The 25,005-nt window shown below is 42.1% G+C and overlaps 1 protein-coding gene across 1 annotated transcript in view; it reads left to right on the top strand.

The window, feature by feature from the left end:
* The window catches only part of NHSL1 (NHS like 1), a 237,202-nt gene that overhangs the window by 89,543 nt on the left and 122,654 nt on the right, over window positions 1-25,005 (top strand). The window lies entirely within an intron of this gene.

The raw sequence follows: 25,005 nt of genomic DNA, 5'->3' as shown, positions 1-25,005 counted from the left end.
TTGGCAGCCTCTAGACCCCTCACTTTCTCGTATCCGTCATCTGCATCAGGACTCATGGCTTTGCTTCCACCATTTCTCAGCTCTGTCTTTATGCCGGACTATTGTTACCCATTCACCGTCCGTAGATATCTTTTCTGTTGATTAAAGAAATTCAGAAAGGAAAGAGAGAGAGATTCTTTTTATATGCTATTCCAGGGTCCCCTATTACATATATTAAAGTTGGTTCTTATATATATATATATATATATATATATATATATATATATAAATTTAAAATTTTAGCTCACTCCCATTTTGTCATGTTTGTTCCCTTTTCTGACACTCTGCTTAGAGACGATACATATAAGAAAGGCTAAGTAAATATAATGTAGGAAGAAAGCTGGTTTTCGTACGTCACTTTCTATCTCACGTAGGTGACTGAGCTCCTTATGAAGGTCCCCCTGGAGGCCCGTACCCCATGCTGTGTAGCATACCGTAGTCTTGGCTTCAGTATAGTGAGCACTTCTGGTTTTCATTTTCTCAGGTGACCTCCAAAGGTTCAAGACATGTAATGAAATGAGTCCCAAATTAGGGTCATGTGCAGGGTGGGCGGGGGTGGGGGGTGGACTTAGCTCACGGAACCAGCAGATCCCCAGGCGCAGCCCTCTGCGCCTGAACGGGCTTTGGTGAGCGTGCTTTGTTCCAAGTACCTACTCCTCTCAAAGGAATATATTTGTGTTTCTTTGTGAAAATGGCCCAGAAATGAAAAAAAGCCACCTGTGATTTGTCAGTAAATTTGGGGATTTATTAAAATCGTGCTATGCAGCCCTTCCTTATTAATGTCAATGGGCTCAATTCATGGTCCACGCATGGTTGATGATTTGTCGATTGACTTTGTCTTCCTAGGAAGCAGAACAGTGGTTTTCAGCTCTGGCTGCTGCTTCTTGGGAATCAAGCTGGATTCTGTAGATTTGGCATTGTGCCCGCACATCTGTAGAGTTGAAAGCTCCCTTGGTGATTCTGATGTACAGCTATGGTCAAAACCCATTGAACTAGACTAGAGCACGAACTTCAAAGAGTTCCGGGGAAGTACACAACTACTCCAAGTCATTCCACAGGGACAGGTAAGGAGGCTGTTTTTGCTGAGAGCCAGGGAGTGATTTCGGAAGCCCAGAGGAACTGGCAGTCCTGGTGGCCGTGAGAAATTAAGCTCTTAGGGATTTAGCTCTGTTTGGGCTCCTCCTTCCAATCCCCATTTGATTTAATAAAGACTCTCGCCTTATCCTGAAATAGTTGTGAATGAGAATGTAACTGTTCCCTGCTCCTAAAGCACAAGTATATATACTCCAATGAAGATGTTAAAAACAAACAAACAAAAATAAAATAAAATACCCTAAAAAAAAGTCCTTTCTCCGCTCTCTGTGGCCTGGAAGCGAGGAACCGGGGTAGTGTGTTTCTCATATTTTATTCCCAACACCCCTGCCTCCCTCCAGATAATAGATGTGATCAAATAAACTGAAATCCCCTCTCACCCCATCCTTGGAAATTTTCAGCATTCATTAGCATATCAAAGGCTGGGAAAAGTCCTGTGGTTAACACGATAACAAAAAATCTCTCTAAAACTTTCTGTGAGTTAAACAAACTTATTTGCATAGGAAGAGACTTTTTGCTCCTATTATACCTACAACTAAGTATTTTTTCCTTAACACCAGTTTGGGAAAGACTGGCCAAGTCACTTTCTGATTCAGTGATTTTCTGAGGGTTGATTTCTGACAGCTGAAGCTCTTTTTAAAATCCCCTTTGAAGTTGGACTGAATTAACAAATGGAAGGCTTGGCAAAGCAGTTTACTAATTCATAACTATATCCCTCTGCTTTCTTTGTGTTGCTAAGTACTATAATCTTTGACCTGAAAGGAAGAATACTGCTAACAAGTAAATATTTAAAAGGCCCATGAAGTATAATGTGTATAATGTGCGAGTTTGTGCCTGGGGAGCCCGTCTGCTGGCTGAAAGCAATGACTCACTTTTTCATCTCCTAAATAGGCTGTTGTTTTACAGTAGGTTGAAAGGAAGTATTTTAAGTGCTAAGAGTTAGATTTTTTTAATTTTAATTTTTAGATTTAGTTAGCCATTGGCTTCACCGATTTGAAGGTGACGTGTAATTCATAACTCTTGAGTGTGCTGGTACTCTGTACAAGCAAGTTAGCGTTATTGTGAATGAATGAACTCTGTGCTACCAAAGACGACTTGGAACAGAGTGAGGAAACGGAAACATGACTCATTGATGGACTTGAAGAGTATCAAGGGGGACTCACTAACTTCAGAGCCAGAGCGGAGGCGTGGTAAAGCAGGGAGAACCTGGATGGGGCAAGGAAACCAGGGTTCCAGTCCCAGCAGTGCCCCTGACTGCCTCGGTGACAATGGCTGATTCACTAAACCTCTCGGCCTTCTTTCTGCCCATAAGGGGAAGCGTGAATTATTTGTTGCTAGGATAACTGCCAGCTTCAAGACTTGATGAGCCTCTGAATTCTACGGATTTTCCGGTTTGTGTGGAAGTGGGTGTGTATGTCTTAATGGCCTTCAGATGGGATTCATCAAAGCTCCGTGAAACAAACCTTTATTTTTAAATTTTGAAGTGAATTGCTATGACAGAGTATGGCTAGGAGAGTCCATGACAGACAATGAGGAAGCAAGTAAACTTTGGTTTGTAAGGCTGTGGGCAACTGATTTCCTGTGGCTGTGGCATTTGGTATAGAATGATGCGTAGGGGATACTGTCAGAGAAAGGTTCATTATTGTCTACAGGCAAAAGTTTTGCTCTATCAGGGTTTCTTTTCAGAAGCTGTAAATTAGCTCCTAGCTGCCCTGTTCAATATACCTCACTGTGTTTTAAAAAAACATTGAGATCACCCTACTGAAATATATCCACAGACATTTTTCATTAAAAACAGCAATCTGCATACCTGACACCTGATTTTTAGCTCTTGCAACGTAGTTTTTGCACAGTCACTATTGTATGAAAGTAATCCTGTGTTCTGCTATGTTCATGTAATGATTTTCTTTCACGCAGGCTAGATTGACAGGTGCATTGAAATATCAGTGCTATGCCTGTTGGAAACTAACCTATGTATTCTCTAAAGGTGATAATCTGACTTGAATGTTTTGGGGAAGGGGGATAGCACAGTATTCTGAGGGTCATGATTAATTCTCTTTAATTATGGCTATGAGAATACATCAACTGTCAGGGAATAATTGTACCAAAAAAAACCACAAATATTTTTAAAGGGTAACTTTCAAAGTTAAATCATATGTGAAAGTTTCTGTAATTTTATCCCTTTTTCTTCCTGCAGCTTAAACCACAGTATAATATTTTACTACCAGTGGTTTTTGTTTTTATTTTTTGATAAACTGGTGCCAGTAGTCCCTTACCTGTTTTTTTTCTGACTGTATTTTGCAAATTCTCCAGTTCAAAAAGATACGCCTGACAATAATGATTTCCAGGTATGCGTTGAGGGCGTCCTACAGTGCTATGTGCTTGACTCATAACCCCACTAGGTGGCAGTATTATTATTCTTGTTTGTATGTTTTCAGTGGGTGGCTGGATTCAGAGAGGCTTGCGCCAGATCAAATTGTCAATGAGTATGTGTTGAAATCAAGATTGGAATCCAGCTGTGCCTAATTTAGATATTTGTGCTGTCCCCCTCTCTCTCTGCTGTAGGAGCATGTCTTGGGGGGGTAGGGGAGGAAAGTGGAAAAGCCTTGCTTCCTACATGATCTATTCAGTAAATTTCTACTGAACACCAGCAGAATTAACATTTTTCTTCTCAAGGAGTTGCCCATCACTGGTGGACAGGAGAAGGGGTAGTATGGGTGGTTAGACATCAGTTACCTATGGCAAACTAAGGAATCCCATATGCCCAACTTCGTGGTGCCTTGCAAGTTCTTGGGGCGAGGGTGTGCATAAATGAATAGCCACTTCGGAGGGTCAGAAATAATACAACCAAGGGAGGGGTACTGAGATGAATCTAGAAGGGGGTGGGTTGGCCTCTGCTGCCGAGGCCTAAATCAAAGACTGAGAAGCCTGGGTTAGATTAGCAGCGGCGGCTCCTGACAAGGAGCGGCATTTGACAAGATCAGGGCTGCGGTTCGAGGCTGACGTGGCAGAACGTGGAGGCCCAGATGGATCAAACTAAGCTGGAAGCTGCGGGGATTTCCCTTAGGGCAGATGGGAGAATGGTAGAGGGACGTCTCGACTGTCGCTTTATTTAAAGGGAGGTTATCTTTGAGTCTGGGTGTGAAGGTGGGAGTGAGGCTGAAAGGAAAACCTAATGGTTTGGAACAACCTGGGCGACGTGCAAAGTAAGCGTAGAAATACTGTAGGAAGACGAGGGCCCAGTGGAGGTGGGCGATCCAACTTGTGGTCAGGCTGTTTTCCCCATTTACGGGGTGTTAGGGACTCACAGGATGAGAGTGAGCAGCGAGTGGGGGGCTGTACTGTCCCCGCCGCAGACGGAACTTGTGTTGAGGAGGCCGCAGCTGCGGGGAGGCGTTTTGTTGTTTGCAGTAGAGGGAATCAGAGGGAGAGGGAGGCAGCCTCTAGAAACAGAGGCTGAAAGTGCCAAGGAGCAAATTCATTCATGCTGTAGATGGTGAGCCGCAGGCAGGAGTCAACCAGGAGAGGGGAGATGGGATAAGTGAGGTTTTGGAGTGAAAAGGAGGGACAGAGAGATGCGGGGTCAGGGGTGGGGAGCCTGGCGGGTCCCCCAGCTGACGGGGAGGCTTGCTGGGCAGCGGTAGGGCCCTACCCCATGCTGAGCAGTGACGTTAGTCAGCCTCGCCCAGCCAGTCGATGCCTACCCTGACCTGTACCTCCCCTCCAGGTAGTTAGTACACAGCCAGTGACCCCCAAACTTGTCTGATCAGCCCCCCAGGTGCTCCCCTGGCCCTTTCCCCAGAGGTTGTGTGTGTCTGGGAGGGGCCCCCAGAGTTTGTGTTTTAATAAGCACCCCCCAGGTCATGCCGACGAGCAGGCAAGTTTAGGAAACACTGACATGGACGCCCGAATGTCCTAAAGGCTGGACAGCGTCCTCTGTGATATTTCTTCTTCAGCTCCTCAGCCATCTGGCCTGTGTAAGTATGAAAGACACTTCTGAATTTTAACCCGTAGGTTATTGAAGTGCACGGATACCCGACTGTTTCTATTTTATAAGATACCGTCAGGGTTTGAGTTTTACGTAGGATTCTTTGCTGGTTCCTAACCCGGGCTTGGCCAGTGTTTGAATACTACAAATACTCTCCCTGAATTTACCCAAGCCTCTACTGCTTGGGGCTTTCCAGAAGACGGATTGTTCTGTTCTGCCACCTGCTGGTCAACCACAGGCAAACCATGTCAGGTTTTGAGCATGATTTTCAATGGATCCTAGATGAGGCAAAAAGTCTTATCTCTAATAAGGCCATCTGCTCTTAATTAAATCTTGTATACTTAATGTTGCAAATCTGACAAAGTTAATTTTCTCTTCTCTCTGGAACCTTTTTTCCAGCCCAGGTGTTAAAATACTAATAACAACGACACATTCTGAGAGATCAGTTACCTGTGTTAATCTCAGAAAGAATGGTTTTTTTATGCCTCATGTCTGTTTGTTCTATGGACAAATGATTCTGGCAATTCAAAACCACGGTGAAGACAGATGGGATTCAGGCTCCAGAGTATTGGAGGAGTGTAATCTTGGAAAATTGCTTTACGTCTCTTAAGATCAGTTTATTTTCAGTGTAGTTGCGTCATCTTCATCACCATCACCATCATCATCATTATTTTAAACTGTGCCTGACTCTGGGTCCCAACTTTGCTGATGACCTGACAATTAATTTCTAAAAATGTTCTGGGGTATCTGTTAAAGGCTGGGCCACACAGTGGTAAACTACTTAGATGGAATTCCTGCAGCCATGGAGCTAGTGTCACACAAAACCCCTCAGATTCTTTGTTTCCTCATCTGTAAGACGAAAGTGTATGACAGAATAATCTCTAAGATCTCCTTTGGTCCCAAGCTCCTGTAATTCAAACAATCAGCGTGAGTGTAAGACTTAGTTTTCCTAGTGACTGTGGAAGGCAGTGTCTGTTCTCGGCCCTTCAGATAGGTACCCCTCTTCCCCCCCACCCCCAGGCCCCAGTGACACCGATGCTGTCTAGGAAGCTTCTGAGGAGACTAATTTATGCTTTGCATCTGATGCTCTTTTAAACATTTTAAAAAGTTAGAATTGGAAAAATGGCAGGCTTCTTCATTTTATTGTTCCTTTACATATTGTTAGTTGAAACACAGAACCAGCATTAACTTAGCTTTATCTGTAAACAAAGTGTAAACTTTCTCAAAGATTGGTGTTTCTTAATTGGGGGTAGGGGGCATACCTTACACAAAGTGTTTGATGGCCAGAGAGACACAGGATGGGTCAGGCCCAGCTGGAATTGTATTAGTGCCTTGATTCTCAACCGTGGGTGAATATTGGAATCACCTTTTGTAAGAGATTCTTGTCCAGTAGGTTATGCATAGATTGGGTTTGGGGTGTTTTGTTTGGCCACTTACGTTTTTAAAAAACTAATGCAGTTTCACTTTGGGGCTGACCCCATCCTGTGTATCTTTGAGCAGTGCTAGGCCATCAGACATTTGGGAACTTACAGGGTTCCAGACACTGTGCTCAGCTCTGGACACTGGACACCCACAAATGCTTACTGGTCATCACCTCTGTCCTCATCTTTCTCTCCTACCTTTACTAGGCTGGTGACAAAACATTTTATTAGGCTGTTGATTCCTTAATTATTCTTTAGTATGAGGCTGTCCCTTAGATAGGTAAGTTAGATTTTGAACTTTCCTCAGGCTTCATTGTAATCTCATTTTGTAAAGGGTGTCTCTTCTGGAAGTGGCTGAGCATATGCTTACATATTAATTCTTACTTGGCTTAGGTAATTCTTAAATGATGTCACTTCCTTAAGTGACACCCTTTGACCTAATCTCAGATACAGGTTACAACCTACTATAATTCCCTATGGCCTGAACAAGCAATATTGCACTATGTAATAAATTAAAGGTTATGTGACACCGTTAACTTTTTTTCTTATTTTGAATAGTAATTTACTTTTAGCCAAGCATTTTCTTATCAACTATAACCAATAATGTGTATTTTATGGAACTATACAGTAACTGGTACTTTTCTTCTGTATTCATTCCTCCTCTACCAAATATTGTCAGCAAACTAAACTTTAGAAGATGCTGGAGCACATCTTGAGTATGTGTGTGCATGCGTGTATTTGGTGATGAAATTTGGAAGTTTCTTTACTTTTTAGCTATTTTACACAACTGTCATTACTTATGAGGTAAGCTACACCTGTGCTATTTTTGTAGCAATTCCTTTTAACCTGTCAGGATTTCACACTTTTCTTCAAGCCCTTCATGGCCTCACCTCATTTGGGAAGGGAAATGGGCCTAGCAGTTCCTTGAGAAAATGACACAGGTGCAGTTCCTTGAGAATTTTGTCTGTGTAGGTGAGGCCTGCATGCTTGGTTCTCTTCCTCACAATGCTGGCGTTGAGTGAACTGTTTTCCTGCTGGGAGTCTGACCCTCCTTTGCAGCTCACCATCCCCTTCCTATATATGCGGCCACAATTTTAATCTCCTGCGTCTGGCCTTACCAGACGTCTCCACTTGTGTACTAGCCACCTCTACTTCAAGTCCTGTAAGATCAATGGTTACCTCTTTACTGCTGCTGCAGATGTTTTCAGGGTCCCTGGTGTCTTTGTCTTGCAGGGGGTTGAGCCCAGGAATGAGAACAGAGGGTGCCGCTCACTTGGGGCCTTTTGAGGGAACACTGTCCTAATTGTCCCTGCGTTTCAGGGAGACAGCAGAGTGGCTGGGCTGAGAGAAGGGAGATTAGAAGGGGGAGTCTCTATAACTAATGCCTTCGTCTGTGCTAGCCAGTCTCTATCCACCCACTCCAGCTTGCCATCAGTGGCAAGGGTCTAGTGTTTATTTTGTAGAAATACTTCACCCTTCTTTGAAGTTCTTTTCGACGGCATTATCTTAAAGAAGCATATTATAGAAACAAAAATTCCCTTGATTTAACACGTTCATTTTGACCCTGGAGAGCAAGTGTTTCAACCAAAAATTTCTGAACGTCTTAAGTGTCTTTTAGGCCATTTGTTTTCTGAATTTCTCCTTATCAAAGTGAGTTTATTACTTAAGACTGTGACAAAAAAAACAGCCAGAGTCGTCATCATCAGATTGAATTGCTCTTCTCTAAGCAGCCTTTTTACTTGGAGATTTTGATGACTGTAAAAATTGTTGAGCTGAATGAAGAGAAAAACATATAAAGCCATCATTATATGCTTTGTTATATTTTTCATGTGTTCCAGAAAGCTTAAATTTGTTAAGCTTTTAAAGAAAACACTCTTATGCAACGAGTGAAATTTTAATAGACACAGTATGTGGAAGAAACACAAAAGTCCATTCCCTTAAGCAGATTTGCACATCGAGTGTAGAAGCTTAGGTATCGATTTTTCTCAGACATACTCTGCTGTGAAGTGTTCCTTTAATTACCTAAACAAGGTTGTAGGAAAAGGATCAGGTGAATTGATTCATGAGAGGTACCAGGTCCTTGGCACCTTTACCCATCATGCCTCTGGTTGTAGAGTGAGTGGAAATTTTTTAATATTAACTATTTTATAAAAATAAGTTTAAGAATGATTTGCAGGGCTTCCCAGGTGGCGCAGTGGTTAAGAATCCGCCTGCCAATGCAGGGGACACGGGTTCAAGCCCTGGTCCAGGAAGTTCCCACATGCCACAGAGCAATGAAGACCGTGTGCCACAACTAATGAGCCTGTGCTCTAGAGCCCGTGAGCCACAACTACTGAGCCTGCGTGCCACAACTACTGAGCCCTGTGCCACAACTACTGAAGCCTGCTCTCTAGAGCCCACGAGCCACAACTACTGAAGCCCGCCTGCCTAGAGCCCGTGCTCTGCAAAAAGAGAAGCCACCACAATGAGAAGCCCGCGCACCGCACCGAAGAGTAGTCCCCGCTTGCCGCAACTAGAGAAAGCCCGCGCAGCAACGAAGACCCAACGCAGCCAAAAATAAATAAACAAAAGAATAAATAAATTTAAAAAAAGAATGATTTGCAGTATAATATAATTTATGAAACTTCGACACACAAAACAGTACTATGTCTTGATGACCTCACTGGTATGTAGAAAAAGTGTGGAAAATATGTTTGGGAATGATACACACTAAATTTAGAATGATGTTACCACTGTGAGACTGGGGACAAGAGGGAAATTTATCTGTACTACTTTTAAAAAATAAAACTGAAATATAGCCATACGTTAACTATTAAATCTGTGCTGATTTCTCTCCTTTTCTCTATGTCTAAAATAATTCTGCATGAAAATTAAACTTTACTTGACTAAAACATTTATAGCCTGTGTTTAGCATACAAATTATGGAAAAACAAATGCCAAAGTAAAAAATTTAAAAATTTGTTATACTGTATCTTGCTTGTAATATCCTACGATATATCATCCTGGTCTATTTTGTATTCATTTGGTATTATATCTATACTTTGATATAACGTTTGTGCTTTTTTTTTTTTTTGCGGTACGCGGGCCTCTCACCGCTGTGGCTTCTCCCGTTGCGGAGCACAGGCTCAGGACGCGCAGGCTCAGCGGCCATGGCTCACGGGCCCAGCCGCTCCGCGGCATGTGGGATCCTCCCGGACCGGGCATCAATCCGTGTCCCCTGCATCGGCAGGCGGCCTCTCAATCACCACGCCACCAGGGAAGCCCGTTTGTGCGTTTTTAGTGAAATTACGAGTAAAGATTTGAATCCTGCATATCTGTTTGAATCGTAGTGTAATGATGTTGAGACTAGTGATTTTCAAATTGTAACATGCATGAGACTCATTTAAATGTGGACTCCCAGGTTCCTCTCCAGAGGTGTGAACTAAATAGGATCCAGGAATGTGCATTTTTAACAAGCCCTCCTGGCCTCCTAACTCCCCTACCCCAATCCAAGTTGATTCTGATACCAGTATCCTAAGGAACACATTTTGGGAAACACTGGTTTGAACTATCTGTGCTTGTGCAGTCTGCACAACTCCGAGTGCCATTCCTACTTCTTCTAACCCAGGGTCAATAGGCTATGGTCTAGGGACCAAATACAGCCCACCACCTGTTTCAGTAAGTAAAGTTTTATTGAAACCCAGCCACCCTGATTGGTTTACATACGGTCTGGTGCTTTTTTTGCCACAATGGCAGATAGAGTCGTTGGAACAGAGACCGTAGAGCTGACGAAGCCTAAAATACTTTCTCTCTGGCTCTTTACAAAAAACTTTGTTGACCCCTGCATGTAATCCATCATTTTGTGTGGGAGCATGTCAAAGGTAGTCCAGTAAAGAAACTGGAGTATATATAATAAGAGAGAGTTGACTATGATGATGAAGGGCGTATAATTGACCAGTTTAGTTTAACAGGCATTAATTCAGTCCTTACTGTATGCTAGGTACTGTACACGCCTCGGTTTTCCCACTTGGGCAGCTTAGAGTCTTCCGTGGCAAATGCATGATTTCAGATGTGTTAGGGGAAGGGCAGCATTTCTTTTCATGGTGTGCCATGGGAACGTGGCATCTAACGCAGTCTAATCCCCGAGGTCGGGAATGATGTCCTAGGAGTCTCTCACCCTCAGTAACTTGCCCAGCAGCTGCCTGTGGTAGATGAGATTCAGAAATAGGCACTCCCTTCCCCTTGCTTGCTCAGGTGAGTGGAGTGTGTTGCCCGCCCCAATCAAGTTGGCTTGGCCACGTGACTTGCTTTGGCCAATGAATGTTAGCAGCCCTGATGCAGAAGAAGCTGGTGCAGTTGAGCTTTGCTCTTTGGTGCCATTTCCATGAAAAAGGTAAGCCTGGACTGGCCTGCTGGTTCTAGGAGGGAGGAGAAGCACTACAGGTTATCCCTAGGGTGACCAACCATCCCAGTGTGCCTGGGACTGCCCCCATTTTAAAATAATTTCCATGTCCTAGGAAATTTCTCCGTCTCGGGCATACTGGAGCAGAGCCACCCCAAGCCGAGTCTAGCCTAGATTAGCTGGCCTCCAGATGACCCACAGAATCGTGAGAAATCCTAAATGATTGTTGCTTTAGGCCACTGAGTTTTGGGGTGCCTTGTTATGCAGCAGTAGCTAAGCAGTATAGCGCCTAATAAACGTTTGCTTATTTCAACTGAGATAGCTCCTGGCAGAAATTTTGAAGGTTGAGTAAAAGTTAAGCAGGTGAAAAAGATGAGAGGTGTTTTGGCAGATGGAGGCACAAAAGGGTCAAGGGCCCAGGGGCCTAGAATATAGTGTGAGCTGGCCCGCGGAGGACAGCTCTGAGGGGAGCGCAGCTGAAAGCAGGGGGCCCCTTTCCCAGGGTATTGTCATAGCCCAGGGGAGAGGCCCGAGGCTGAGGCTGTCTGCATGGTCGAAGGAAGGGCAGCGTATGGGAGGAAAGAACCTTGGCTCAGATCTCAACTCTGCTACCTAATGACTTGGTGGGGGGTTGTTAGGCAAGTTACTTTATCACCTTTATCCTTGGTATCTGCATCTGCAAAATATGTATGATGATACATATTTCACAGGGTTTGTTTGTTTGCGGTACGCGGGCCTCTCACTGTTGTGGCCTCTCCCGTTGCGGAGCACAGGCTCTGGACTCGCAGGCCCAGCGGCCATGGCTCACGGGCCTAGCCGCTCCGCGGCATGTGGGATCTTCCCGGACCGGGGCACGAACCCGTGTCCCCTGCATCGGCAGGCGGACTCTCAACCACTGCGCCACCAGGGAAGCCCTTCACAGGGTTTATGTTAGAGGGAAGAAACCAACAGGAAAGTTTGTGATTTCTTCATTCTGACTCTACACTTACCTATCAAGCTGGCAGCAAATGACCCAGTGAGAACAGTGTGGCTGAAAGCAGGATGGGCATTGCCACTCTTCTCACTGGTTTCAGAACTTTTCAAGTTTTCTTTCTCCCACCTTTTTTTTTTTTAATGTTTGAATTTCTCATTTATTTCTCACACATTTGTCTGGTTCAATGGAATCATTGCTGGTATCAGCAATATTTAACACATGTTTAGCAGGGAATGGTAGTATAATAAAGGGAATTGCTGAAATGATAAAATGTCTGTTAAAAAAACCAGATATATCCAATGTGCTCTGTAGAGCCATAGTCAATATAGTTTTAAAGATAGAGCCAAATAGAATAAACATTTTGGAAGGTCACTTAAAGCTGACTGAAAAAATTCTTTGTCTTAATCATGTACCAGGAAAAACTTAACAAAAAAATTTTTTCCACTGCCACAGAGCAACTAAGTTTACATGGTGGAACCCAGGAGGTCCCAGCCCGTCTGCATGGATTACCAGGTAGGATGTGGGCTGCTTTTCTGATTTTGGCTCTTTGTTGATTGTCCCAGGTTCTGAGTGGGATCATTGAATTCCAGAGTTTTGGTGGATGGAAGCAATGTAGATGTCTTTACAAATTAAGAAAAGCATGCCACCTAGCAGTTAATGACCGTCTTTCTTCTCAAAGTGATGCAGTATAACTCTATGGATAATGGAAATTTATTGTTAACCCTTTAATTCAGATTATATATTTTTAACAGTTTACAAATTTTACTTCTGCTTTTTGTAACTTAGTTTTAAAGGAATGGAATTTAGTTATAAAGGTCAAATTATCTCTTTGACCTGGAACATGCTAAGATCAAAAGAAAGAGGGAACATGGGAATGAGTAGACGATTTCTGTTGTTCACTCTTGTTACCAGCATTGGTTAGTGCTGGCTGTGTGTTTGGTACCGTAGGGAACATGGAGGGAAAAGGATGAGATCCCTGCTTTTGGGGACCGTTATTGGCTAGCACCGTGCTAAGTCGAAGACGGCCCAGGGCCCTACCTGGGTGCTTTGGGAATTCGGAATTTCAGACCTGAATCCGACTCTGTGTTTTACTAAGATTTCCTGTGATTTATGTGCAAGACAAGTTTGTGAAGACCTGGTTGAGTAAGTAGAAAAAATAATAATTACAAGGATCTGGAGAGGGATGAAGTACAAAGGAGATTATGATTAAAATTTTTTTTATTTGGAGTTTTATTTCAGTTTCAGAGTAGGTTCATCCTTGAACTTCAAAGTGAATGCTCAGTTTTAGGGGAGCTTCTCGTATGAACTTCTCGGATGGGGACGTTTTCTTGGTCAAGGTTGGGGCAAAGTTCGCATTCTTGGCAAGCCCCTAGCAGTGCACAGTATCCATCAGTGACAGCTTCTGACCGGGCACAGGCCTTACCCCCTTGCAGGGGGTTGAGAGCAGTCATGTGATGCCATATTGCTCCTGTATCAGTGATCCTGGGGGAACAGTGTCACTAAGGCTTCGTGTCAGAACTGTTCAGGAGTCCTTTTCAGACATGAAGACACTGAAAGGTGGGATTTAGGCTTGCGGTGATACATAAATACAAGTGTTTGCATTTAATCTTTCCAGTTGAGGGAAACATTATTATTTCCATTGAAAGGGACCTATTCTGACTTTCAAAGCTAGAGCTCAACGTAAAGGCAGTGCTTTTTATTCTTTTAAGTATTGAAGCAGTGGTAGGTGAGGAGAACCCTAAAAATAGACCTCTCTCTGAATAGTTAATTGGCAATGTTTCATCTTCTCTGACTTCCTTCTTGAGTAAATCAGGTGCTTAATTCGGTAGGGGGTGGGAGGTGGATGAGGAAGGAGGATTTAGTGTACTGTAGGAGTTGGCTTGCTGTGGCCCTGGGGGCAATATGGGTTTTTTGTTGTTAGTTATAAATGTCTGGCTCGAACTGTTTACTTCTAGATGTTGAGATAAGCTTTCATTATTCGTGTGTACAAATTACCTCATAGAAAGTTTGCATTCGAATCTACTCTTCAATTATTTACAAGAGATGACAGTTGGAAAAACTACTGCACCCTGTCCTAGAAGCTGACGGCCTCTGTGACTCATGGGGTAATCTGATAGGATACACACTTCACTGCTTCTACCCAGTCAGGGCTGCTTTAGAACAAGACACAGTTCAGAGTGACTCTCCTTGCTGCGGTATATGTTTTTTTCACCCTGTCTCTGTTCATTAAGCCTTCTGTTTATGCGCCCCATTCCAGCCAAGCCAGCAACCCTACCAACTCTGACCATACAGCACTGTTCTCCATTGGTTTCTGGCATCAGGGTTCTGCCTCTCCTATTCTTCCTTTCCAGGTTTGAGGGAGAGGTGTAATAAGGAAGAAGAACCTTTTGTATTCTATTACAAGTTAATCACTAAAGGGATGTTACCTATAAGCTTAAATTACACATAATGGCCAATCTCTGGGCCCGCTGCTTCCCAGGTAATGAGCCTTAAGCTAAAATACCTTTGTTTAGCTCACAGGAAATATCCTGACCAGGCTCACCTGTGAATGACTGCAGGGAGGATGAAATTAACACATCCCCTCTGGAGGCTGATGGGAATCAGGAAATGTTTGACTTTACTCCCTCCCCTTTTAGTATAAAAGTATAAAAGGAGCCTGAATTCTCACTCAGGCAAGATGATTCTTTGGGGCCCAAGTCCACCATCTTTTCTGTTTGGTTGCCGGCTTCCCAAAGAAAGTCGCTATCCTTTGCCCCAGCAATTTATCTCTCGATTATTGGCCTGTTGTGTGGCTAGCAGTACGAGCTTAGACTCTGTAACAGAGGGTCAGGGCAGAAAAGGTACACATGGAAATTAAGAGTTATAATGCGCTTTTGTGGCCTTTGAGGCCAAAAAACTGATGGCACTTGAAATTAGTTCCTACTCTTGGCTGGCATTTTACACAGATGGCAAGGGCGGCAATTACATGCCTGATTGAGTTGAGAGATTTGTCTAATCCTGTATCCTGTCATGTTTAACAATTCTTATTAAATCAAAAACTTCCATTTGAGCTTAACTCATCTTTAAGGATGTCGGTATATATCGAAACATGAAATATTGTGTCTTTTGGCAAGGACTTTCCAAATGTATTCAATCTATCACTTTGACTCTTGGTGGAAATATAAATAAATCATTCCAGATTAATGGGTATTTGACTTAGGAATTCTCAAAGAAGATGATTCTAGAACTTCCCTTAGTAATATATTCTGGTGCATCCCAGTTTTTATAGTTAACTTTTCTTTAATGTATTACTTAAATCATTCCTGAAATAATACAGAGTAATTTCTTGTCTTTTGGTCAGTAATGTTGGGTAAATTCCTCACCACCCTCAAGTGCTAAGAACTTAATATAAAAGAGGCAATAAATCATAAACCTGGTTTCAGTCCACCTGGGGGTCGTTATCTAGAGGCTGCTCCTCCAGCCATTTCAACCCTTGGGCTTCCATCTCGCAAGTGAAAGGACAAGGGTGCTGGCCAGGAGGCAACTGTAACAAAGCCCTTCCTTCCACTAAAGCTATGTATTTCACTCCGTGAGTGCTCATGACTCCCATGAAGCATATAATTTAAGCAAGATTATTTATCTGATTTCCTGTTGCCTGAAGCTCAGCAGGGGCAAAATGGTAGGAAGGGAGCAGTTATTGGCACGTATGATGACAACAGAAGTTTCACTTTGACAGCCTGACAGTGAGGGGGGAGATGGGAAAGCACTGCACAGTAAGGAGTGTGGATAAAAAAATCTGTTCAGCATGTCTGTTTAAAAGGTCTGGGAAGAGTGTATTCTATTGTAGATTTTCTTGGGAAAAAATGGTTAAATTATGATGTTTTATTACATTGAAGATTATAGTGGAATCTAATATTTGAAGAAACAGGTTATATTCTGAAAGTAGGGATTTTCCACTGTGGGGTTATTATGAAGATTAGCAGTAGTATATGTGATGTGCGTGGCACAAAGTAGCCATGACCCCGATGCTGCGGGCAGGGGTAGATTTGTATGACCCTAGGGTTGATAGTCCAGATGCTTAAAGTGTGTGGTTCATCATAGTTGTTGCATAAATATAGGCTGAATGAATGCAATAGCTTTTTAAGCAGTTCGCTTATGTTTTTCTAAGCTAATTGGAGTACATATCTAACACAGATAGTTAAAATACAAATATTTCCTACAAAGCGATTTAAGTCATTATATTTTATCTTGGTCATAGGGGAACTCTGGTCCAGTTGTAAAAGTAGTTAAGTTATTTGACCTTCTTTTACATAAGTGAAGATATTAATAATCAAGGCTCAATCTAACAGAAACGGAATAGCTAATAGATGGAGAATTGGTTATATGCAAACATATCCCTCTGTCTTGTGAACGATGGGAAATCCATTAAGTTTCTTTGAAGTCCAGCATTAAGTGTGTATTCACTTTGAGGAAGAGTCATGAGTCCAGTCCTTGAATGGACCAGTTTTGCTTCTTGATTGCTTGGCAGTGAATATTCCTCTAGCCCCTGCCATCAGCTCTTCTTCAGATGTGTGTAGGAGGTACCGGAGGAAAACACACCAGTTACTAATAACATCAATTCATCCATGCTATTGTATGTGTATGTGTGCACACTCCAAGGAAGCTGGTCTGGGGACACTGTTCAAAGGCACTTGCTGAATGTAAAGAACAGCATGAGGTTTATTTCAGGGCTTAGATATTCCTAAATTAAAACTGTAACTGCAGGATGTAGACATCAGTGGGGATACCACTGTGTTCCTTGTTTGGGGTCCGTGGGTCCTTAAAGAACGCATACTTGGGTGTCAGGGGGTCCCATGAGCATCTGAAATGGTAAAAGCAGCATTTGGGATGTTTTCTGTTTTCTGGCACGAGGGTCTTTTTTTTTTTTTCTAAGTTAAATTTTATATTTTGAGTTTCTCAAAGTCTTTGACTCAGAAAGAATATTGGATATTTGAACTTTGATGTTAGCCATTGATGCTATATGTAATTATATCACTTTTGCCCTTATAATAGTGATCAAATCACGTACGTTCTCTGGACCTGAATTTCTCCATCAGTAAATTGAGGGGCTTAAACTACATGATTTCTTGAGGACACTTTGAGCTTTTATACCGAGTCCATGTTTTTGCTACCTGGACTGTTCTGCACCTTTGCCCTTTAGTCCTAGTACCTGTTCTCTGTTGTGGTTTCCATGGTAATATGAGCTGTCCATCCAAGGAACACTTGGCAGCTGCTCTGTGTTTTTCTTCTATAAACGTCCCAGTCCTGGTAAGCGTGTAGAGCCTTTTTCTTACAATCTCAGTGAATTGCAGTAGATGTATGATGCAAAATCCTGCTTTTATTATTTTTAATCAAAGTTTATTTTCTGTTGTAATTTGTTAGCTTTAATATATTTGCTGTTACAGGAGAGTGAGTACAGGAGAGTGAGATGGACCCAGTTCTGTACTTGCCCTTACTCTGAATGACATTTTGGGGAGAGGACACTGACCCAAGTCTCTATGATGAAAAGTTGCAGAAGTTCTTTATACCCCTAGGACCATGGAATTATGTTGGCCTTGGGTGAAATGATGCACCCAAATGCATTCCAACATGTGGCTCTAGATATTTTGCATGCCCTGATTAAGGGTTTCCAAAGGGCTGGAGCCTACAGCTAAAAGCTACTAGCATAGCTCTCAGATTATGGTTCTCTGTGATAGGATGATCATTCAAAGCCAGAGAGGAATGACCCCCAGGGGCTGCCGGTGGGGAGGCAGAAGTGGCTCCTCAGCCCCCGACTCCTGCTGCTGGTAGAAGACAGGAGAGGCAATGGCAGGTGCAAGAACGGCTGCGTTTCACCTTCGCTGAAAGCTGGGAGTGACATAATAGCTGGGTCAGTTTTATTCCCTTTGGAAGTACATTTCCTTAGATGATGACATTCCTAAATCCACTTAGGAATGCTGGATGTGTATATAACTACATAATCTCTGAAAGCTCCTTCTCAAAATCCCACTTTCAGAAATGTGGTCTGACGATAATTAATTAAGTTTTGGCTTTAAAAAAAAAAAAGTGTCCAGAAGTGTGTATGCGTTTCTGTAGCTTTGCCGGGAGTTCAGAAGTTTGAGCTGCCTCTGAAGTATTGACTGCAGCAGGGAGGCGGGGTTTTTTGTCTCCAATGAGGTGGCTTCAGTGTTGGGAAAGCCTATCGCCTTTCATAGGAGCGCTTACTCTGTAATCCAAGCAGTAGCCACACAGCCCGTTTTATTGTTTGTGGAGTCCTGTGGCTCCTGAGTGCTTCACAGACAGGAAAGAGGGCAAGTGAGCTGAACTCTTTGATTTCTCCCAAGTCACCTGTGTGGCTGAACTTTAAACTAGGCGCCTGGGTTGGCGCTGAATCTTTCTCTCCAGCCTGAGGGGTTCTTTCTGTCTGCAGCAGACGGCTGGCTTTCTGCCCTTGTGGGGAAAGATGCCTGGGAGAGGAGTAGGATTACAGAATGGGATGCTAGGTACACACCAAAGAGTCGGAGTGCCTTGGTCTTGTTCTTCACCAAGTCCTGACAAGCGTCCCTGAAATGAACACCCTGCTTCATTTTTAAAATTATACTTCTAGTTATTTTTATTTTCTGGGGGCAAGGTAGGGACTGTGAATAGTCCTGATCTAGAGACCAGGTACCGCAATGTGGCTAGGGTAAAAAAAAAAAAATTTTTTTGTTTGTTTCCTAATCTCTCATTTTTCTTTTCTTTATAATTGGGTGACATAGAAGCAGTCTTTCTGCAGAATGCCCTGCCTGACTCTCAGGATTGTCTGAACAAGTAGGAAGGAGCAGTTTCATTGAAAGGACCTGGAACGATTTTTAAAAACAAGCTTTTTGTTGGCTGGACTGTCCTTTGTCTATAGTTGATTTTGATGTGAAAGAAGATGAAAAAGGAAGGCTCTTCAGGTCCCTTCAGACTCAAGTCAAACCCAGGTTCCCTCTCACGTGCTGTGAGTTGGATAAATTTCTCCTCCTTGCCCAGGCAGACGAAGAGGCTGTTTCGCAGCGATGGAGAGCTCTCAGTTAAGAGGCTGTTTCGCAGCGATGGAGAGCTCTCAGTTTGTGGGCAGCAGGTGGAAGCGGACGATGAAAACTGGACCTACAGAATCCAGCCCAGAAAAGGTGACTTGACTCTTTTCTATTTAAACATTTTTAGGAGTTTGCTATCTAGAATTCTTGGTTTCTATCACTGATTTCTGTTCACGATTCTTGGCCCCGTTAGGAGTTTTTGTGTGTTTTTGTATTGGAATTCAGTGTCAGTCATTTGTTTGCATGTCTAAAATAAAAATGCTCCTTCAATTAGATTCAACCTGAGATTTGTGTCCTTCTAAGAAGGATAAAGTAGCTGTTATGTGTCCTCCGCACTGCCCCCCACCCCCCACCCTCCAAATCATATCCGCACGCTCATGTGACTTGTGCAAAGTTCAGTGGTAAACTACATCCTGGGAGGAATCTTCTGCTCTTTACAACAATTGAAAGTTAGGACATGGAGCTCTTTTCTGAAACAGTGCACTGAGAAAACTTTGGGAATCGTGGATAAACTTTTTGCATATTTCTTTAAGAAGACTGATGGATTACACAAACGCTTGAATTAAACAGGTGTTGGGGTGACATCGAGGAAATGAACACACGAAGTGTGATATCCTGGCCAGAAGGAGTTTTTGGATTTCTTTCAAGTTCCTTTTCGGACCATTGCTGGTCTCTGCTCTCAGGTTTAGCATGTTTTGTCTTCTTCAAGGTGAAGAAATATAGCAGTCCTGGCGGAAAAGAGGGAAATGTTTCAATATTTCTTAAACACACCCCTGTTTTATATTTAGAATTTCTGAGGTCTTCCTTTTAGAATGTTTACTGGAGAGACTGAATTGTTAGGCTCTAAAATGGTTTCTCCATTCAGAGCCGTGTCACAGCCCAGTGGGGGAGCACTATTTAAGGTTTACAAAGGAACCTCGTCCAGACATTCCGCATGCTTGTATTTTCCCTATTTATCACATTCTTCCCGTGCCAAGAGAAGCCTCACTAAAACCTTTCAGGGACCTGTCCTCCCCCTTCTTTGGGGAAATAAAACTGCTGAAACGTGAGAGAGCTAAGTTAAATCTGTGCTTATGGGGACAGTAATTATATTCCATGGACTGAGAATTAAACGCACCCTTCTTCATGGATAATGTGGGTTAAGCCATTTGCTCTTGTCTGTTAAACTGTGGCACAAGAGGGACTAGTTAATGCTCTTTGAAGATGTCAGTTGTTTATTATGTCAAGAAGGGGGTCCACAATGGTCTGCTGATACTGAGCCGAAATACACAGGTTTCTAGTTCAGATGCTGTATAATTGCCAGGCGTAGAAAAGCCATTTGTGCTTTCTGGCTGGAGTTGTGTAGTTTAGTAAGTCCACGAACTTTACTTTTCTAAATCAGGAATAAGCTGTGGTTTTGGTAAATGGGTGGGTTGTAATGTTCAAAGGGTGGATACAGTAGTACTGTGGTCGCGAGAGGGTGTAGTTTTAATTCCTTTGGCCTTTGCCAGGGGTTGCTTTTTTATGGCTTGTTTTGTTTTAAATCAACTGCTGTCAAGTTTCTGTTAAAGATTGTGTACATGTGAGCACGCGGCTTTAGGATTTCCATCATAGATGCGCCATCTAAATTCAGGCTAAAGGGAAAGAGACTGTGAATTTGCATGGATTAGTTGTAGTTGGGAAATGAAGCAAATACTGTACACTTGACTTGTGAAAAATAAAGAAGTCATTGTAAAGACCAGGGGCGATTTGTAGAGGGAGGACTTGTTTATGTAACAATACAAAAGATTGTGCCCTTTATCCCTTACAGTAATAGGGGATACAGTAGCCTCCTGAAGATAAATGGTGGTATAATACAGTGTGTAAATTTGTATGGTCCTTAGAAATAGTTGGACATGGATGATATTATCACTTTTGACATGTGCGGTTAGGGGAAAGTCCTTAAAAAGCTGCCTATAGATCAGAATTCGTGGTCTTAGATTCTTTTTTCATATTTGACTTGCAAAAGAAAATTGGCTCCCAACTTTGACATGTTGCCTCAGGGGCATTATAACAGTTGATCTTTATTCCACATAATTCTTGCCTTTGGAGAAATACAGAGTGACATATGTTTACGCTTACAGATCAAAAGAGGGAAAATCTTTCAGAAAAGTTATACAGGATTGGAGTTTTGTTTCATTTTTTTTTTGGAGCATCAAATAAATTTGCTAAAAGTCTAACAAGGATTATCAGTCAGTGCTAAGAATGCCCGATGGCCATATTAGGATTTGTTTGCAAATAAATATGCATCGAAGACATACTGGTCTGTGGGGATTGTGTAGCATCTTTCTCAGGCATCCAAATCCACTTTCCTTTCAGCCTGCTCCCTAAACCCCTGACCTTATATTCACATTTTTTGATATACACAGGTTTCTAAAAGCCTGCTCGCCCTTCTTCTCCCGTGCATACATATACTGCCATCAAGCAGTGACAGCCAGAAGTAGGGCAGTGTAGCTTAACAAGTCAGCCTTGTGTCAGTGGTCCTGTCTGTGTTCTTCCCTCTACCCGCCGCACCCCACCCCACCCCCAAGGGATCTCTGTCTGATGAGGTGTCCGGTTCTACAGACTTTCTCCCTCCCATCCAGCAGCTGCCACAAGGCCGGAGTGCTTGCCCTGCTCCCTGCCTACATCTCCAGGTCGCATTGCTTTGCACAGTTAGCCCCCTGAATCCCTACTGTCAGTGTAGGTAGTATGTTGAATAAGATGCACGTTCATTCTATAAAACAGTTCTTTGAAGTTTTGTTTTAGAAGTTCTTTTTATAGTGAATCTCCATGCTAGATGGTTTATCAGTAACATCAGATTAAAGTGTTTGAGTGGTTACCTTTATGGATATCTGTCATTACATAGACCCATAGCTTTACAATCCAGTGTTACCGCTTATACTCGAGAAGCTAAGGATAAAATTCCTGAGCCTCAAAAGTAACTAGAAGATACGTATTTATGTGTCCAAAGCAATCACAAGTAAGGACCTGTGTGCTTTCTCTTGTTCTAGCACATGGCAAGTTTCAGAACTCTCCTGCGCTGACATTTGTACTCTGGAAGGTAAAGATGAATTGAGTACCAGCAGTGACCCGTCCTCATATTCTCCGTGTGATGTGACCCACTCGGACGGCAGATAATGTTTCCACTTAATTGGCCATAAAAATCAAGGGTGTGAATCACTGTCCTTTTGAATGTTACATCTAGTGAATCATGAGCTGTTTTGCTAGATGCCTGTGTAGTCAAAAAGTAGAAGTCGGTTGTAGACGAGACCGTATGTTGCTTTTCACGTGGAGTTGTGGGACTATTTAGGAGGAATTCTCATGGAGTACCACGTGTGGGATCCAGAGAAATGTAGCACACAGGCCCTGAAGTCAGGAGTTCATACTTCAGTGGAGAAGCAGTTAGGGCATTTAAGGGAGAATTAAAGAGGAAATGCAGGATAATTGTGAAAAAGTGTCAAGTGGGTGGCTTAGATGAGAAGGTACTTTATATGGAGCATTTCCGTGTTTTGCATGGTCTTCTGGCTGTGCATTGATTTCAACAATATTTAATGAGCTCCTGCTTTGTTTCCAGCACTGTGGAAGGTTCTCAAGGGAAACTAATGACCAGTAGTAGTTATTCTGTGCTTCCCCTGTCTTGCTTACTTACTCTTCTCTTGTCAATTAAAACCAAAAGAGGAGGAATAATAATGGCGTATCCTCTCATTGAGCAGAGCGTGTTTTGTTGGAGCCCCAGTTCCGTGTTCAGCTGGGCAGAGGCATGATTGATGATCCTGGTATTGGCAGGTCAAGAGACTGGGTAATTGACATGCCAGGCTGCAATTTAAAAAATGCTTTCATTGTGTTCTTCTGGACATTGCCATATGTATTAACAACATTACCAAATTGGAATCATTTGGATTTCCGTTCCCTCCCTTTCCAGGAACGACAAAAATGACCAGAGAATGACCTTACTAGATACCAAGGGTAATGAATAATCCATACACTAGATAATCAATTGTGTGGAGTTGGCTGTATTTAAAATAATTTCATCCCAGTGTCCTCCCTAATAAAATAGTTGCAGAAAACAGAATCCTTGTGCATAATTAGATTAGCAGTGACTTCAAATACTACAGTGGAGGAAAATGGCATGGCAGACCAAAAGCAAGGTCAAGATCCTGTTTCTATGTAAATACCTGTAATTTATTTTTGATCATAAAATCCTTAACAGTATAAGATCTAAGAACATTTCCTTCGTGGCATTAAAAGAACCTGAAAAATATTAGCAGATATTGTCAAAGCAGAACCCCAAATTTGATAGTAAAATTAGACAAGTAATATTTATCCTGAGGGTCACTATGTATGTTGGAAAAATAGCTCAATGGAGTTTATCTTGGTGTCTTAATAAAAAGAGATAAGAATAATATTCTCAGTGCAGTGAATGTAATGTTTTCTTTCTTTCTACTGAAGCTGCGATTCTGTGAGAGAGACAGTGAGTGCCACTTAATATTTTAATCTGGTTCATCGAGACTGCCCTTTATTAACCTTTGATTGTTTTTTCTTTTGAAGTTGGGAATCTGTTGTCTCGCTGCCTTGCTTTATTGCAAAAATGATCCTGTTTGTTATTAAGTTGATGAAGTTCTGTTGAAATGATATTTTAACGAATACCCTTCTTTTATTGTTTTTAAAAGTTTGTGGGTTTGTTTTGAGACTTAGATACTTATTTAGATTACTGGAAGTATCATAGAGTAATGAAGGGAGTTACTGATTGTCAGAGCTTGGGTTTGGAAGTGAGTAACCTGTGTTCTTTTTCTTTCTTTTTAAAAATTCAATTAATTAATTAATTTACAAATTAGCGTATAGTTAATATAACCTGTGTTCTTTTCCATGGAAATGTCTTTACTGGGCTTTGAAAACTTTTTTGAAATTGTTCTTCTCAAACAGTTATTTTAAAAATAATTTAAAAAGACACTACACATTAATTAGGGTTAATTTTTATGTCTCTTACAATTCATATTATATTTATATAATTATGTATCAATATTAGTCATAGAAAGTGTTATATTTTCATGTAATTTCAGGGGTTTGGGGTTTATCTATCATTTTCTATCAAATTGAATGATGTGTGTGTGTGTGTGTGTGTTTTGTTTTTACCACAGTATTTCCTATCAAATACTTCAGGTAGCTCCAATCTTATGAGTTTTACCTCAAGACCTGTTGTGTCTGCAGCCATCTGTCCATCCTTACTGTGGTCCAGGCCCTCATCAGCTCTTACCTGGCCTTCTGAACGGTCTTCTACTCTTGTTATCTTCACTCTTGCCACCTTTGAGCTATTCTTGAGTCTACACTGTAAACAGAGTGATCTTCCTAAAATACAAATACCATAGTCCCCCCCTTATCCACGGTTCCACTTTCTACGGTTTCAGTTACCCGTGGTCAACTGTAATCCGAAAATATTAAAGGAAAATTCCAGTTTTAAAAATTCATAAGTTTTAAATTGCACGTCATTCTGAATAGCATGATGAAGTCTACCAACATCCTACCCTGTCCTGCCAGAGACGTGAATCATCCTTTTGCTCAGGGTATCCCGCCTGTTAGTCACTTAATAGCTGTCTCATCTCGGTTATCAGATCGACTGGTGTGGTATCATGGTATCGCAGTGCTTGTGTTCTAGTCACCCTCGTTATACTTAATAACAGCCCCAAAGTGCAAGAATGATGTTGATAATTCAGATAAGTCAAAGAGAAGCCATAAAGTGCTTCCTTTACGTGAAAAGGTGAACTTCTCAACGTAAGGATAGGAAAAAAAAATCATAGGCTGAGGTTGCTAAGATGTACGGTAAGAAGGAATCTTCTGTCTGTGAAATTATGAGGAAGGAAAAAGAAATTCGTGCGAGTTTTGCTGTTGCACCTCAAACTGCAAAAGTTACAGCCACAGTGTGTTGTAAGTGCTTACTTAAGATGGAAAAGACATTAAATTTGTACAATAAGATATTCTGAAGGTAAGAGAGAGACCATATCCACATAACTTTTATTACAGTATATTGTCATAAATGTTCTATTTTATTATTGGTT

Source organism: Monodon monoceros, unplaced genomic scaffold, assembly GCF_005190385.1.
Source record: "Monodon monoceros isolate NGI ecotype Baffin Bay Population unplaced genomic scaffold, NGI_Narwhal_1 Super_Scaffold_15, whole genome shotgun sequence".
NCBI lineage: Eukaryota > Metazoa > Chordata > Mammalia > Artiodactyla > Monodontidae > Monodon > Monodon monoceros.
The sequence above is the reverse complement of the archived record's forward strand: the minus strand, read 5'-3'. Positions and strand labels throughout refer to the sequence as shown.